Source organism: Ambystoma mexicanum, chromosome 9 (genome assembly GCF_040938575.1).
Source record: "Ambystoma mexicanum isolate Mex_15411 chromosome 9, UKY_AmexF1_1, whole genome shotgun sequence".
In the NCBI taxonomy this organism is placed as follows: Eukaryota; Metazoa; Chordata; class Amphibia; order Caudata; family Ambystomatidae; genus Ambystoma; species Ambystoma mexicanum.
Window position 1 is genome coordinate 823,565,715 of NC_090931.1, and position 15,582 is coordinate 823,581,296.

Sequence of the window (15,582 nt, forward strand, 5' to 3'; positions counted from 1 at the left end):
CTGCACTGCTGGGGGGTGGGGGTGGTGGGAGACATGGGTGGGGGCCTGGTGGAGGGTGCCCCTGCACTGCTGGGGGGTGGGGGTGGTGGGAGACATGGGTGGGGGCCTGGTGGAGGGTGCCCCTGCACTGCTGGGGGGTGGGGGTGGTAGGGGACATGAGTGGGGGCCTGGTGGAGGCTGCCCCTGGTGGCTGGGGGGTGGGGGTGGTGGGAGACATGAGTGGGGGCCTGGTGGAGGCTGCCCCTGGTGGCTGGGGGGTGGGGGTGATAGGGGACATGAGTGGGGGCCTGGTGGAGGGTGCCCCTGGATGCTGGGGGGTGAGGGTGGTGGGAGACATGGGTGGGGGCCTGGTGGAGGGTGCCCCTGGATGCTGGGGGGTGGGGGTGGTGGGAGACATGAGTGGGGGCCTGGTGGAGGGTGCCCCTGCACTGCTGGGGGGTGGGGGTGATAGGGGACATGGTTGGGGCCTGGTGGAGGGTGCCCCTGGATGCTGGGGGGTGGGGGTGGTGGGAGACATGGGTGGGGGCCTGGTGGAGGGTGCCCCTGGTGGCTGGGGGTGGTGGTGGTGGGAGACATGGGTGGGGGCCTGGTGGAGGGTGCCCCTGCACTGCTGGGGGGTGGGGGTGATAGGGGACATGTGTGGGGGCCTGGTGGAGGCTGCCCCTGCACTGCTGGGGGGGGGTGGTGGGAGACATGAGTGGGGGCCTGGTGGAGGATGCCCCTGGTGGCTGGGGGGTGGGGTGGTGGGAGACATGAGTGGGGGCCTGGTGGAGGGTGCCCCTGGTGGCTGGGGGGTGGGGGTGGTGGGAGACATGGGTGGGGGCCTGGTGGAGGGTGCCCCTGCACTACTGGGGGGTGGGGGTGATAGGGGACATGAGTGGGGGCCTGGTGGAGGCTGCCCCTGCACTGCTGGGGGGTGGGGGTGGTGGGAGACATGAGTGGGGGCCTGGTGGAGGCTGCCCCTGGTGACCGGGGAGTGGGGGTGGTGGGAGACATGAGTGGGGGCCTGGTGGAGGGTGCCCCTGCACTGCTGGGGGGTGGGGGTGGGGGTGGTGGGAGACATGAGTGGGGGCCTGGTGGAGGCTGCCCCTGGTGGCTGGGGGGTGGGGGTGATAGGGGACATGAGTGGGGGCCTGGTGGAGGGTGCCCCTGGATGCTGGGGGGTGAGGGTGGTGGGAGACATGGGTGGGGGCCTGGTGGAGGGTGCCCCTGGATGCTGGGGGGTGGGGGTGGTGGGAGACATGAGTGGGGGCCTGGTGGAGGGTGCCCCTGCACTGCTGGGGGGTGGGGGTGATAGGGGACATGAGTGGGGGCCTGGTGGAGGCTGCCCCTGGATGCTGGGGGGTGGAGGTGGTGGAAGACATGGGTCGGGGCCTGGTGGAGGGTGCCCCTGGATGCTGGGGGGTGGGGGTGGTGGGAGACATGAGTGGGGGCCTGGTGGAGGGTGCCCCTGGATGCTGGCGGGTGGGGGTGCTGGGTGACATGAGCAGGTGTGCAGGGTAGTTCCCTGTGGTGTGTGCTGCCTGCAGGGGCCGTGGAGGGTGTACAGGGAATACCTGGGAGCACACAGCCAAATCGCGTGTAGAATTTCCTGCGTACCCCTGTCATACACGTGCCCAGCCAAATTGCGTGTGGAACTTCCCGCGCACCCCTGAAATCCACGTACCCTGACAAATCGCGTGTGGAACTTCCCGCGCACCCCTAAAATCCACGTAACCGGCCAAATCGCGTGTGGAACTTCCCGTGCACCCCTGAAATCCACGTACACGGCCAAATCGCTTGTGGAAATTCCCGCGCACCCCTGAAATCCACGTACACGGAAAAAATCGCGTGTGGAACTTCCCGCGCACCCCTGCCATCAACGTACCCAGACAAATCGCGTGTGGTACTTCCCGCGCACCCCTGTCATACACGTGCCCAGCCAAATCGCGTGTGGAACTTCCCGCGCACCCCTGAAATCCACGTACCCTGACAAATCGCGTGTGGTACTTCCCGCGCACCCCTGAAATCCACGCACCCGGCCAAATCGCGTGTGGAACTTCCCGCGCACCCCTGAAATCCACGTACCCTGACAAATCGCGTGTGGAACTTCCCGCGCACCCCTGCAATCCACGTACCCTGACAAATCGCGTGTGGTACTTCCCGCGCACCCCTGAAATCCACGTACCCTGCCAAATCGCGTGTGGAACTTCCCGCGCACCCCTGAAATCCACATACCCTGACAAATCACGTGTGGAACTTCCCGCGCACCCCTGCAATCCACGTACCCTGACAAATCGCGTGTGGTACTTCCCGCGCACCCCTGAAATCCACGTACCCGGCCAAATCGCGTGTGGAACTTCCCGCGCACCCCTGAAATCCACATACCCTGACAAATCGCGTGTGGAACTTCCCGCGCACCCCTGCAATCCACGTACCCTGACAAATCGCGTGTGGAACTTCCCGCAAACCCCTGAAATTCACATGCCCTGCCAATTCGCCTGTGAGACTTCCCGCGCACCCCGGTATACACGCACACGTTTTTTTTCTGTCAGTGGGTGTCCTTGTTTGTGGGTACCCCTTTGCACGTCATTTGTCCTGGAGGGCCACAGTATAGGACATTCATCATGGCTGTATATAGGTGCTATTTGTTGGCGCACCTTTTGGCGCACATTTCTTACAGGCGCAGAGACGCTACCGCCTGCTTTCTTGTGGCGGTCGTGTTTGTGCCTGTGCGCTGGTTTGAGCGTGCGCTTTTTTGCCCTATTCTATTCCATGAATACGTGTTGTAGGCGAGCGTGTGGGCGTTCCGCGCACTTGTACCCTGTACTTCCCCCCGTGACGCCCACATTTTGGCAAGTTGTTCCCCATTCCGAGTGTTACGCCCCGTGTTCCGCCTACTTTTCTTGCGTGCGCCGCGCTATGTGCGATTTTCGCTGTGGCCTGTGCGATTTTCGCTGTGACCTGGCGCACGCCGTTAGATGGCCTGTGCGCCAACGTGCGCCGTGCACTTTTTTATCGCACATCCGATGGTTTTCTCGCGCACGGCCTTCCATGAATCGATGTGCGCTGCTTTTTGTGCGATTTTCGCACTTGCACTGCGATTTTCGCTATTCCACTGCGATTCGCACGTTTTTGGCCACTTGCGCCGCGCTAATTATTCCATGAATCGGCCTGTTAATAGGTAATGTGTTTTTGAAACTTAAGGTGCAGGGGAGAAAAAGTGGTCTTGGCACAAAACCAGAATTGCTGAAAGAAGAGGAAGTATGAGGATCCAGATTAGGTCTGCAGGGGACGGGAGGGCTCCTAACCAGGAAAGACCCCAAGATATGAATCTATGACTTTGAAAACGCAGGAAACCCAGATTGGCCCAAAAAAGGAATGAGGTCTTTGAGAGAAACTTAGTTTCCAAAGAAACTAGGGGTGGGGCGGTGCAAAGGTTGCAGAATAATTCAAGGCATTGAAGGTGGTGGCAATGTTCTTGCCAAACGATCATCAGTAGACCAGGAACCAATTAGTGAGGTGTTATTGCAATTATGAAAATGTGGGAAAAATTGTTTGTGGTGAAGGGTTTGATGTTGGGGCATTCTGTGAACATGGCAGATATGGGGTACAAGCATGTTCAAACTATTGATTAAAATCAAGGAGATATGATTCAACTGGAAAGCAAAAAAGGTGTGGCTGCTAATTTGATATTATAATTAGAATGCCATGCTTCAGATAGGCCGGCCTGGAAAACAGGATTGGCATGATTCGGTTGTGGTAACCAAGAACATAAGATTGGTATGATTCAGGTGTGGCAGTCTTGAACATATGATTGGCATGATTCTGATGTGGTAAAAAGGAACACAAGATTGGCATGATGCTGGTGTGGTAGCCTCGAAAATAAGATTGGCATGATTCAGGTGTGGTAGCCTTGAACATAAGATTGGCATGATTCGGGTGTGGTAAACAGGAACATAAGATTTGCATGGCCCAGGTGTGGAGCTTTGAACATACGATTACCATGATTCAGGTGTGGAGCCTTGAACATAAGATTGGCATGATACGGGTGTGGTAACCAGGAACATTAGGTTGGTATGATTCAGGTGTGGTAGCCTTGAACATATGATTGGCATGATTCTGATGTGGTAAAAAGGAACACAAGATTGGCATGATGCTGGTGTGGTAGCCTCGAAAATAAGATTGGCATGATTCAGGTGTGGTAGCCTTGAACATAAGATTGGCATGATTCGGGTGTGGTAAACAGGAACATTAGATTTGCATGGCCCAGGTGTGGAGCTTTGAACATACGATTACCATGATTCAGGTGTGGAGCCTTGAACATAAGATTGGCATGATACGGGTGTGGTAACCAGGAACATTAGGTTGGTATGATTCAGGTGTGGTAGCTTGAACATATGATTGGCATGGTTCTGATGTGGTAAAAAGGAACACAAGATTGGCATGATGCTGGTGTGGTATCCTCGAAAATAAGATTGGCATGATTCAGGTGTGGCAGTCTTGAGCATAAGATTGCCATGATACGGGTGTGGTAAACAGGAACATAAGATTGGCATGGTCCAGGTGTGGAGCTTTGAACATACGATTGGGATGATTCAGATTTGGTAACCTGCAACATAACAGTGGAATGATTCAAGCGTGGTAGGCTCAAACATAAGATTGGCATGATCCAGGTGTGGTAGCCTTGAGCATATGATTGGCATGATTCAGGTGTGGTAGCCTTGAACATAAGATTGGCATGATAAGGGTGTGGTAAACAGGAACATAAGATTGGCATGATTCAGGTGTGGTAGCCTTGAACATAAGATTGGCATGATACGGGTGTGGTAGCCTTGAGCATATGATTGACATGATTCAGGTGTGGTAGCCTTGAACATAAAATTGGCATGATACGGGTGTGGTAAACAGGAACATAAGATTGGCATGATTCAGGTGTGGTAGCCTTGAACATAAGATTGGCATGATACGGGTGTGGTAAACAGGAACATAAGATTGGCATGGTTCAGGTGTGGTAACCAGGAACATAAGATTTGCATGATTCAGGTGTGGTAGCCTCGAACATAAGATTTGCATGATTCAGGTGTGGTAGCCTTGAACATAAGATTGGCATGATACGGGTGTGGTAAACAGGAACATAAGATTGGCATGGTTCATGTGTGGAGCCTTGAACAGAAGATTGGCATGATACGGGTGTGGTAAACAAGAACATAAGATTGGCATGGTTCAGGTGTGTTAGCCTCGAACATAAGATTGCCATGATTGAGGTGTGGAGCCTTGAACATTAGATTTGCATGATTCAGGTGTGGTAGCCTCGAACATAAGATTGGCATGATTCAGGTGTGGTAGCCCTGAGCATGTGATTGCCATGATTGAGGTGTGGTAACCAGAAACATTAGATTTGCATGAGTCAGGTGTGGTAGCCTCAAACATATGATTGGCATGATTCAGGTGTGGTAGCCTTGAGCATGTGATTGGCATGATTCAGGTGTGGTAACCAGGAACATTAGATTTGCATGATTCAGGTAGGTAGCCTCGAACATAAGATTGGCATGATTCAGGTGTGGTAGACCTTGAGCATGCGATTGGCATGATTCAGGTGTGGTAGCCTCGAACATAAGATTGCATGATTTGTTTTAATTGTTGTTTGCAATAAAGCCTTTAACAAACACTCACAAAAACAAAACAGAAAGAAAAATATATCAATACAATCATCAAATAATGTCAGAAAAAGAACATAAGGTAAGGAAAAAAGACATTTAAGAATATTACCAAACAAGAAAATTGTCGCAAACCATTCAATTGTCAAAACACAATATCCCATCATTACACTATAAAAAATAAAATAATATAAAAAATATTAGCTATTCTTTTCCTTATTATCAAGCAGTTTAAGAGTACGTACTCAGTAACCTCTGATATGACCAAGGTCACGAACTTCAGCATCTTTTTTAGGTCAAGGCATTTAATAAGCCCCACTACAGTTATTACTTTGGAGGTGATATGTCCTGATAACAAATCAGACAAAAAGTCAGTATCCCAACTCCATGATATCCATACAGAAATGTCCTAAAACACAGTAGCCGCTTTGTTATTAACACTCAACAAAACATAATCAAGTGCTTAAGATCTTCCAGTAATGTCAATCCAATCCTGCGGTAAAGGTGTTGCTTTGACATGATTCAGGTGTGGTAGCCTTGGACATAAGAATGGCCTGATTCAGGTGTGGCAACCAGGAACATAAGGCTTGCATGATTCAGGCGTGGTAGCCTTGAACATAGGATTGGCATGATTCAGGTGTGGTAACCAGGAACATAAGAATGGCATGATTCAGGCGTGGTAGCCTTGAACATAAGATTGGCATGATGCAGGTATGGCAACCAGGAACATAGGGCTGGCATGATTCAGGCGTGGTAGCCTTGGACATAAGAATGGCCTGATGCAGGTATGGCAACCAGGAACATAGGGCTGGCATGATTCAGGCGTGGTAGCCTTGGACATAAGAATGGCCTGATTCAGGTGTGGCAACCAGGAACATAAGGCTGGCATGATTCAGGCGTGGTAGCCTTGAACATAGGATTGGCATGATTCAGGTGTGGCAACCAGGAACATAAGAATGGCATGATTCAGGCGTGGTAGCCTTGAACAATAGATTGGCATGATTCAGGTGTGGCAACCAGGAACATAAGGCTGGCATGATTCAGGCGTGGTAGCCTTGGACATAAGAATGGCCTGATTCAGGTATGGCAACCAGGAACATAAGGCTGGCATGATTCAGGCGTGGTAGCCTTGGACATAAGAATGGCCTGATTCAGGTGTGGCAACCAGGAACATAAGGCTGGCATGATTCAGGCGTGGTAGCCTTGAACATAAGATTGGCATGATTCAGGTGTGGCAACCAGGAACATAAGGCTGGCATGATTCAGGCGTGGTAGCCTTGGACATAAGAATGGCCTGATTCAGGTATGGCAACCAGGAACATAAGGCTGGCATGATTCAGGCGTGGTAGCCTTGAACATAAGATTAACATGATTCGGGTGTGGGAGCCTTGAACATAAGAATGGCATGATTCAGGCATGGTAGCCTTGAACATAAGATTGGCATGATTCAGGTGTGGCAACCAGGAACATAAGGCTGGCATGATTCAGGCGTGGTAGCCTTGGACATAAGGATGTCATGATTCAGGCATGGTAGCCTTGGACATAAGAATGGCCTGATTCAGGTGTGGCAACCAGGAACATAAGGCTGGCATGATTCAGGTGTGGTAGCCTTGAACATAGGATTGGCATGATACAGGTTTGGTAACCAGGAACATAAGGCTGGCATGATTCAAGTGTGGTAGCCTTGAACATAGGATTGGCATGATTCAGGTGTGGTAACCAGGAACATAAGAATGGCATGATTCAGGCATGGTAGCCTTGAACATAAGATTGGCATGATTCAGGTGTGGCAACCAGGAACATAAGGCTGGCATGATTCAGGCGTGGTAGCCTTGGACATAAGAATGGCCTGATTCAGGTATGGCAACCAGGAACATAAGGCTGGCATGAATCAGGCGTGGTAGCCTTGAACATAAGATTAACATGATTCAGGTGTGGGAGCCTTGAACATAAGAATGGCCTGATTCAGGTGTGGTAGCCTTGAACATAGGATTGGCATGATACAGGTGTGGTAACCAGGAACATAAGGCTGGCATGATTCAAGTGTGGTAACCTTGAACATAAGATTGGCAAGATTGAGGTGTGGTTACCAGGAACATAAGAATGGCATGATTCAGGCATGGTAGCCTTGAACATAAGATTGGCATGATTCAGGTGTGGTAACCAGTAACATAAGATTGCCATGATTCAGGTGTGGTAGCCTTGGACATGAGATTAGCATGATTCAGGTGTGGTAACCAGGAACATAAGAATGGCATGCTTTAGGTGTGGCAGTCTAAAATATTTGGCTTTAAGTCAAGTTCGCTGCACGAAGCAGTGTGTGTATGGAACATGGGTGGAGCGTGCAGAAACGTCAGTACAGAGATTGTGAAGAGTGTAGAAGAGGGGGTGTTGGATGGCGTGAGTGACTTGGTTCTTCAGGCAAATGGAGAGTACAAAGATGCGCCAAGATGCAGAATGGAAGTGCAAGGACCGAAGATAGGGGTGCTGGTGGATTCCAGTGCTCCACATTCAAGCATCTCACATGGGGAATGGAGGCACCTGTGGAGAAGGGCATGAGTTGAGCGAGCTGGATGTCAATACGAGACATGTGGTCTTGGAGGAAGTGATATCAAAAGATATACAATTGGCACCTTTGCAAGGACAGGAATATAAAAGGGAAGTTTATGCGGCACAAAGGGTTCCGCCATTTAGGCCTGACTTTTAACTGGAGAAGTTCCAGGGGTGCAGAGGCATAGAGGGCTTTTGGAGAACTGGTGGTTGAGAGGTAGGAGATTGCTTGGTTTGACGAGTAATTGTAGCCCTGCACTTTTGTACACTGCCGTGCAAATGACGAAAATGAGGCTGCAGGGAGATGCTCGCGTTGCGGTGCAAACGTAACCCCTCCCCGGCGTCACATTTCATTTAGGAGTAAAAGGAGCTCCCATGTGGGAAAGAGCGCTGTACTCAGCATACCAACATTGCAAACCGATATATAATGGTGTGGAAGAAGTCAAATAGGAGAAACAATACATTAAAGAAAGGTCAGAGGAAGACATGCAGAGGAGATGTATGAGGGCAGGTGCAGGATGATTCTGCAAGGATCAGGGTACAGCCCTACCCTTGCTTTTGGACTTGTCTGCAAAGACACAAGCATTTAGAGGTCAGGCATTCAAATTCTACTATTGCCAAATAAATCATATATTTCATAAGATTGCAGGGATATCAGTTTCGTTATCTGCAGGTCTCTTTTCTTTGTACCGTATACTTGTACAGATGGAGCAGGCCTTTGCCGCCCACTCATTTTCAGCACCACCCTCGGCCATGTGCCTTTACCAGCTGCGGCCATGCACTCTGCAAGCCCAGCTACTGAAACACGCATAGCCCCTTGCCATCCTGTGCAATAAATGACGTTAAAATCACATATGACAATATTTATTACGGTAACACCAATTTGATCGCAAAAAAACTGTCCGTGTGGACGTTTTCATGGAATTGGGTGTTACTGTTTTGTTCGAAGCCAAAATGACCGAATATAAGGAGCGGTGTCCCTTGCTCCCCATGTTCGGTATTTTGGGGGTTCGGGGGATGCGGGAGTGTCTCTTGCTCCCTTAGCACTGGTAGTGGGGGACAAAAAAACATCCAATGAACGAAGAAAACGGGGGCCAGATAAATTAGACTGTGGCCAGTTCGGTTGCGAACAAATGAAGCACAAACAAACAACCCAGATATGTATTACACACACTCTATAGGTGTAATGTATTCTTATGAATGTATAATTAAACAAACGGACAACCCTCTACACACTCCATAAGGTATTGCATAGGGAATACATAGTAATTAGCAAAATACCCTCATGTCAACCATTACACTCTTAGGTTCTCATACAGTGAATTGCTGATTTATGCATGCATTGCTAAATATATTAATATCATGTGGAACTTGTAAACATTAAATATAATGTTAAATGTGCTTAAGGTTTCTTGTATGGAACAAAAATGCACAATAAATAAAAAAATAAAAAATGTGGAACCTGAATAACTCAGAAGATGGCCCTTTGATCGACTACCTGGCATAAGGTATACAGCTTATCCAAGGGGCCGTGAAATGAATTCAATGATAAGTGCTAAGGGTACGTTTGGTCTGAATTCCCGCAGGAAATCATTATAGGCTCCGCCCACTCCCGCAGTAAAGCGCATCGTATTGGAATCTGGTATTTTTGGTTGGGTGGATTGTAGTAGGTCAGCGCGACGGTGGCCGACCAAGTTGTTCAGGTGGTTATTGAATTGCATTTGGAAAAATAAAATATGTAGATTTTAAAGTGAGTGCGGTAATAGATTGTGTTGAATAATGTAAAGGCGTTTTACTTAAAAGAAACACTGGCTCCACAAAAGGCAGCTCGGTCAAAGGTACACATGGGCGGCTAATGATAGATACTTGCTTGGTTTTATTTTTAATCACAATAGGAGCCAGGTGTACCGTCTCAGAAATGCTGAGGATTTTAAAATGCAAACCTCATTCCCTTTATTTGAGTAATGCAGTCTGTACTGCTTTATACGCTACACATGTCTTTCTGCAAAAAGTGGCCATACGCTTTTGCAAAGCGGCTTTCTTAGACAATTTTCATTTTCTTTCATTAAGTTTGTCGGATATCTCTGGATTACCATATTTTTAATATTACACATTCTTAAGAAGGTCTAAATAAAACTCGGGTGATTGATTGCATCTTTCATAATTAACTGCAATTTGTATTAATAACATTACACTCCTGCCTTTTCCAGGGCCGGCGGAGGGTGAGTTAGGGCTAATGGGGTCCCATTTTAAAATGAAATTTGGAGCCCCCCTTGCCTAGACCCGGGGAAAGCAGTCTGCACATGTGGGGTGCATATATAATAGTGGAGAGATAAAGGAATGCAGGTAGGGGGTTAATAGCTGCAGACTGACACAAAACGGTCAGCCAACTGGGTGCTGAAACACTAAATAGCCACTGATAAGCTATTGAGCTCTCTGTGTCACACAAGGTGTCAATGTAGTGGAAAGCAGAGTAAAAAGGTAACAAGGTGATAGGAATTCTACTGGATACTTTCAAGGCCCTCGGGAGGTGGCGGCCTGAGCACGACAGCAAAGGCAGTCTGTTGCACACATGCTGCAAAGCGCAATTTTCATGTATGAATTAGAGAAGTATGTTGCTATGCTTTGAGACTGTTAGAATAGGGGCAGCAGGTCAGGGGTGCCCACTGCGGCTCAAGGCCCATTTCAACACAAAAAGTTGAAATGCCCTGGCACTGCGCCTGCCCTTTTCTGTGCAAAAAGTGTATTTATAGCTGGTAGTACTAGTCCATGTAAAGGGGCCAACTCTCAAAAAGTGCTGCAAGCGAAAGAGCGCTGATGATGCGTTTCTTTTAGGACGTGTGCAGATCAACTTATTTTTGAAGGCGACATTCCTATTTTGAGGGCTTGCGTGGTAGCACAAAAAATGCTCTGCCCTTTGCATATTAGGGCTGGGAACAGGCAGCCCATCATCCCATCAAACCAGCACGAACAGACCCTCCAGGGAACTGCCTCCAGCCTAACACGTCCTTAGCGGAAGCCTCCCATTACTAAATGCGTCACAGCGACTAACGGATAAGGCCTGTGTTATCCACCGCAACTTTCACAAACCTCAGACCTGTTTCAGTGCAAACTGGGCTTTCAAAGTTAGGGGTCTGAGTCCCTTCAGAGTGACATATTAGGAAACCCTGCAAACCTCAGACCATCATTTATAAGGTGTTCGTTCCCGGCTGAGTCCCAGTTTGCCCAGAGACTCTGGTGTGTGTGCTACTGTGAGGAGCTGCAGCGACCCGTGGAGTCCTCTTTCTACTCCTTTGATACAAATACTGTGTTGCCGCGCGGAGCACGGCGCGGAGTCCCGGCTGAGTCCCAGTTTGCCCAGAGACTCTTGGTGTGTGTGCTACTGTGAGGAGCTGCAGCGACCCGTGGAGTCCTCTTTCTACTACTTTGATACAAATACTGTTTTGCCGCGCGGAGCGCGGCGCAGAGTCCCGGCTGAGTCCCAGTTTGCCCAGTTCGCCTGAGTGCGTCAGAGGGCCGCTCAGGGAGATGGTTGCGAACCAGAAGACCCCTTCCTCGAGTGGACCGCAAACACGCAACAAGACGCTGTTGCAGCGTCGTATGCTTAATCCTTGGACTGCTCTGCCGAATTGTGCTGCCGCAAAGCTAAAGTCTCAAGGTAAACCGATAGCATGTTCGAAGCCGGTGCCCTCTGTGGCCCCATCGTCTTTGCATATTGTACAAACAACTGTCCAAGTCCATCAAGACGAAGCTCCCTCGGTCATTAGCGGTACTGACACTGTTGACATTGTTGGGCCAGTAGATACTAGCCTGATTCAAAGTCCAACTTGCACAGCGTCCTCTCAAAACCCGCTCAAACCGCTTACCTTGCTCTCCCTTACTGACCTTGCCCCGATGCCGTCGATGCCAGTGGAGTACATGGAAGCGAATGCTGTTTCATCAAAACATTTTCCTTTTCCTGAAATGTACTCTCCATTTGATCTAACGGATGCAGAAATTATGAGTGCTACTTCTGCCACACAGGAAAAATTAATAGCTAAAGAAATCCCGGTGGCTCCACCCAATATTTCATCTATGCAAGACAATGTTGGTGGCCGATCACTTCCTGCTAAGCCTGTTTCAGTTGAACCAGATCAAATTTCCTCTGCTCCAGCTATCAGTGATGCCAGTGCTGCTTCTGCTGTCCAACATGATGGTGGCAATGTCATGGCGGCACATGCTCACCTTATTCCAGGCAGTTGCTCGCTCGCTTCAATAAATAAACCTCACCTAATACCAAGACTTACGTCAATTGAAGATATGCTCTCAGCCTCAATATCGCTACAGAAGCCATCAGCGACGACTCGGACTCCAATTGCTTCCAAAAAAGCCCCTGCAGTTCAAAATGCAGTAGATCCGGCTCCGGCTCTGGCTACGGTGATTTCTGGTGGCATTTGTGACAAGGCACTCTCTGCCCTCCCGCCGTTTATTATCGACAGGCCAGCTCAAATTTTACCCCAAAAAGGGCAATTCCACGATTTCCTGCATAATCACCTACTGAGTGGCGACCGTGCGAACCCAAACCTGAATACCTTGCAGCCACGTATTTCTCAGAAAAAATTGGAGCATTTGCCCACAACCTCGATGGTCCCTTCTACACTGAAAACTCTATTATTGTCACGCTTTGGGTCTCATGATAAAGGGCCTCATGATAAACGAAACGTCTTCCATTTGCAGGGCGATGCAAGTTCATCAGATGCCAGCAGCAGTGCAAAAAGGCAAAATATCTCAGATACACCAGCAAAAAGGAACAATACTCCAGACTTACCATCCACGCCTGCAAAATGCTCCACTTCTTCCATTGACCACTCAACTGTTCTAACCCCAGGTAAAGAAAACTTAAAAACCCTGAATTCTAAAATCAATCTGTCAATGGGTGCGGCAATTCAGTTGCATAACAATGTGCTCTCGGCATCGTCCCAAGCGATGATTCCGTTAGTTAAGCTATACGAGTCTTTAAATGAGACCATTAGGGATCAAGGGGTCCTTCTATCGAACTTATCGTCGAAATTGGATCAAATTGACTCCTTTACTAAGTTCATTCAGCACGATGTGCAAGCTGGAAAAGACTCTAGCTCTTTCTGGCAATCCCGGCTCAATGACCTCGTGACTTTACAACAGGAGAGACATGACCTTCAGTTAAAATGTCTTTTGGAGGTGTTGAGCGAGATTGCTCCTCTGTTAAATCCAGGTCACAGACCGGAACAGCCCAAAATCGACATGCAATGCTTTGCTCCACAGTCTGTCTCCTGTTCAAGGTCACTACCTGCGATGCAACGTGGAACACACTCCGACCAAACGGCTTCTCAAATGGAGTGCATCATATCACAATCTATGGATAGTCCAAGTCCTCATCCTCCAACAGTGGCCAGTGTTTCTTACCCCTCAGACTGTGCTCTTCCACAAGTCCCGTCAGCGACCCATCAGCCTATGGAGGCGGAGGACGTGCTTACACATGATGTAACTCTTCTGAGTAAAGCCACACCTCAACTAGACCACCATGAAAGCGCCTCATCCACTTTTGGTATTTTTGCAGGCTCGGCAAAATCTTTTACCATCAAGGCTTCTGCTAAGCCTATGGCTCAAGCAAAATCTGCCAAATCGACTACAAGAGCCAAGAAAGCAAAAGTGGCATCTCATCCAGCAATGAAAAGTTTTGTAAGAAACTTGACAACTCCACCGCGGCTAGGCCTTTTTAAGCGCCCCAATAAGGGTGCGAAAGACTCCTCTTCATCACACAATAATACAACGATGGTGCCTTTAAACCATGGTGTAAAGCGTCAACGCTTAATCTCTGAGGATTGTGCCTCAGTTATCTCAGTGTCTTTGGACTCCCAAGATCTGTGTAACCTTTCTACTTACTCGAATCCAAGTGATGCTGATCAGTCGCAGCATCCTAATGAAGATCAGTCATTGGAAACGCAGCTCCTCGCGAGTGCTGCCCATATCAGGAAAAGCCTCTCTACATCGAAGTGGCAAGTAGTGCAAGGACTTCGAACTACTATTTCGAAAAAGGAAGATCTGAGTGGCTTGGCAGCAAATTCTAGGTTGAATCCAAAACTCACCTCAAATCAACGCAAAAATCAAAACTGTTCCCCATTGAGGTCACATGTTTTACCTCAACACCGTGCAAAGGACTGTAGGCGCAAATTGAGACTTCAAAACATACATAACGATGATAATGAGCTGAACCTTAATGCGCAAATGTTTTGTGACTATTTAAACATATTCCACCTCTGCGGCTGATTAATTCGGACGATATCAAAATTGTCGAATATGTGACAGAAAGCTGCTCCGATGCTGTCCTCAAACATATCGACGCTGCTGGCGTACGGAACACACTTCTCAAAGCAGCCGAAGACTTATTGTTATTTGGCTTTGACATTTCTGTCGAACCTGACACGCCTCAGAGAAGCCTTAATTCCGTGCTGCCGGCTCACCATCCAACTGAAAAAAAAACAGCAGTCGCGAAAACTTTATGCAATAGCATGCCTGCTGAGGTGCGAACAAAGGATTCTCGCTTTCGATTTGAGAAAAATTCGAGCCACCAGAGACTGCAGAATCAGGATTAGCCATGATTAGGTTTGGAGAATGCCATGCTCTCCATCCTGTCGTGGAACACCCGAGGTTTCCAGCATTTGTTTCAGGACTTTGATGTTCCACTAGATGATGTGTTTGCTGTCTGTCTGCAAGAGACTTGGTTAGTTGATGCTCCGATGCGAGACGGCTATGCCACACTGGTCAATCCTGCAATTAAAAACATACAAGGCAGACCATGTGCAGGCTTATTGACAATGGTCCGTCTATCTCAAGATTGGTCCACACCAATTTGCTCCAATCCTAACCCTTATGTTCAAGGATCAATTATGCACTCGCGTTCTGCCACCTCAAAAGCAGTTTTCTCCTTGTTGGTTATTAACTGCTACTGGAATCCAGCAAAAATAAACAAATTTGTCTTTACCTGAGCGATAAGTACTTTAATGGATGGAGCAATCGTGAATTATAATAATCTGATTATAATCTGTTGCGGTGATCTAAACGGCTCGTGGTTTGACCCGCACACCAACTCCTACTGCCAGCTCGCTTATGAGGAGCTGGGCGAGAAAGAACAGTGCTGGACTGACGTAATGGAGTCGCATGATTGTGTATTGTTGAATGGCAATGCGCGGGGTGACATACCGGCCCAGCCTACCTGGCATCGCCAAGCAACGCATAGCATCATTGACTACTTCTGGATTTCCAGCAATTTTGAGGCGAAGGTCATTTCGCTACATTCCTTGAAAACGTCTAAGAGCGATCATTCACTGCTAAAAGTCGATTGCCTATTGACGGAGTCGACCTCTTTGCCCTTATA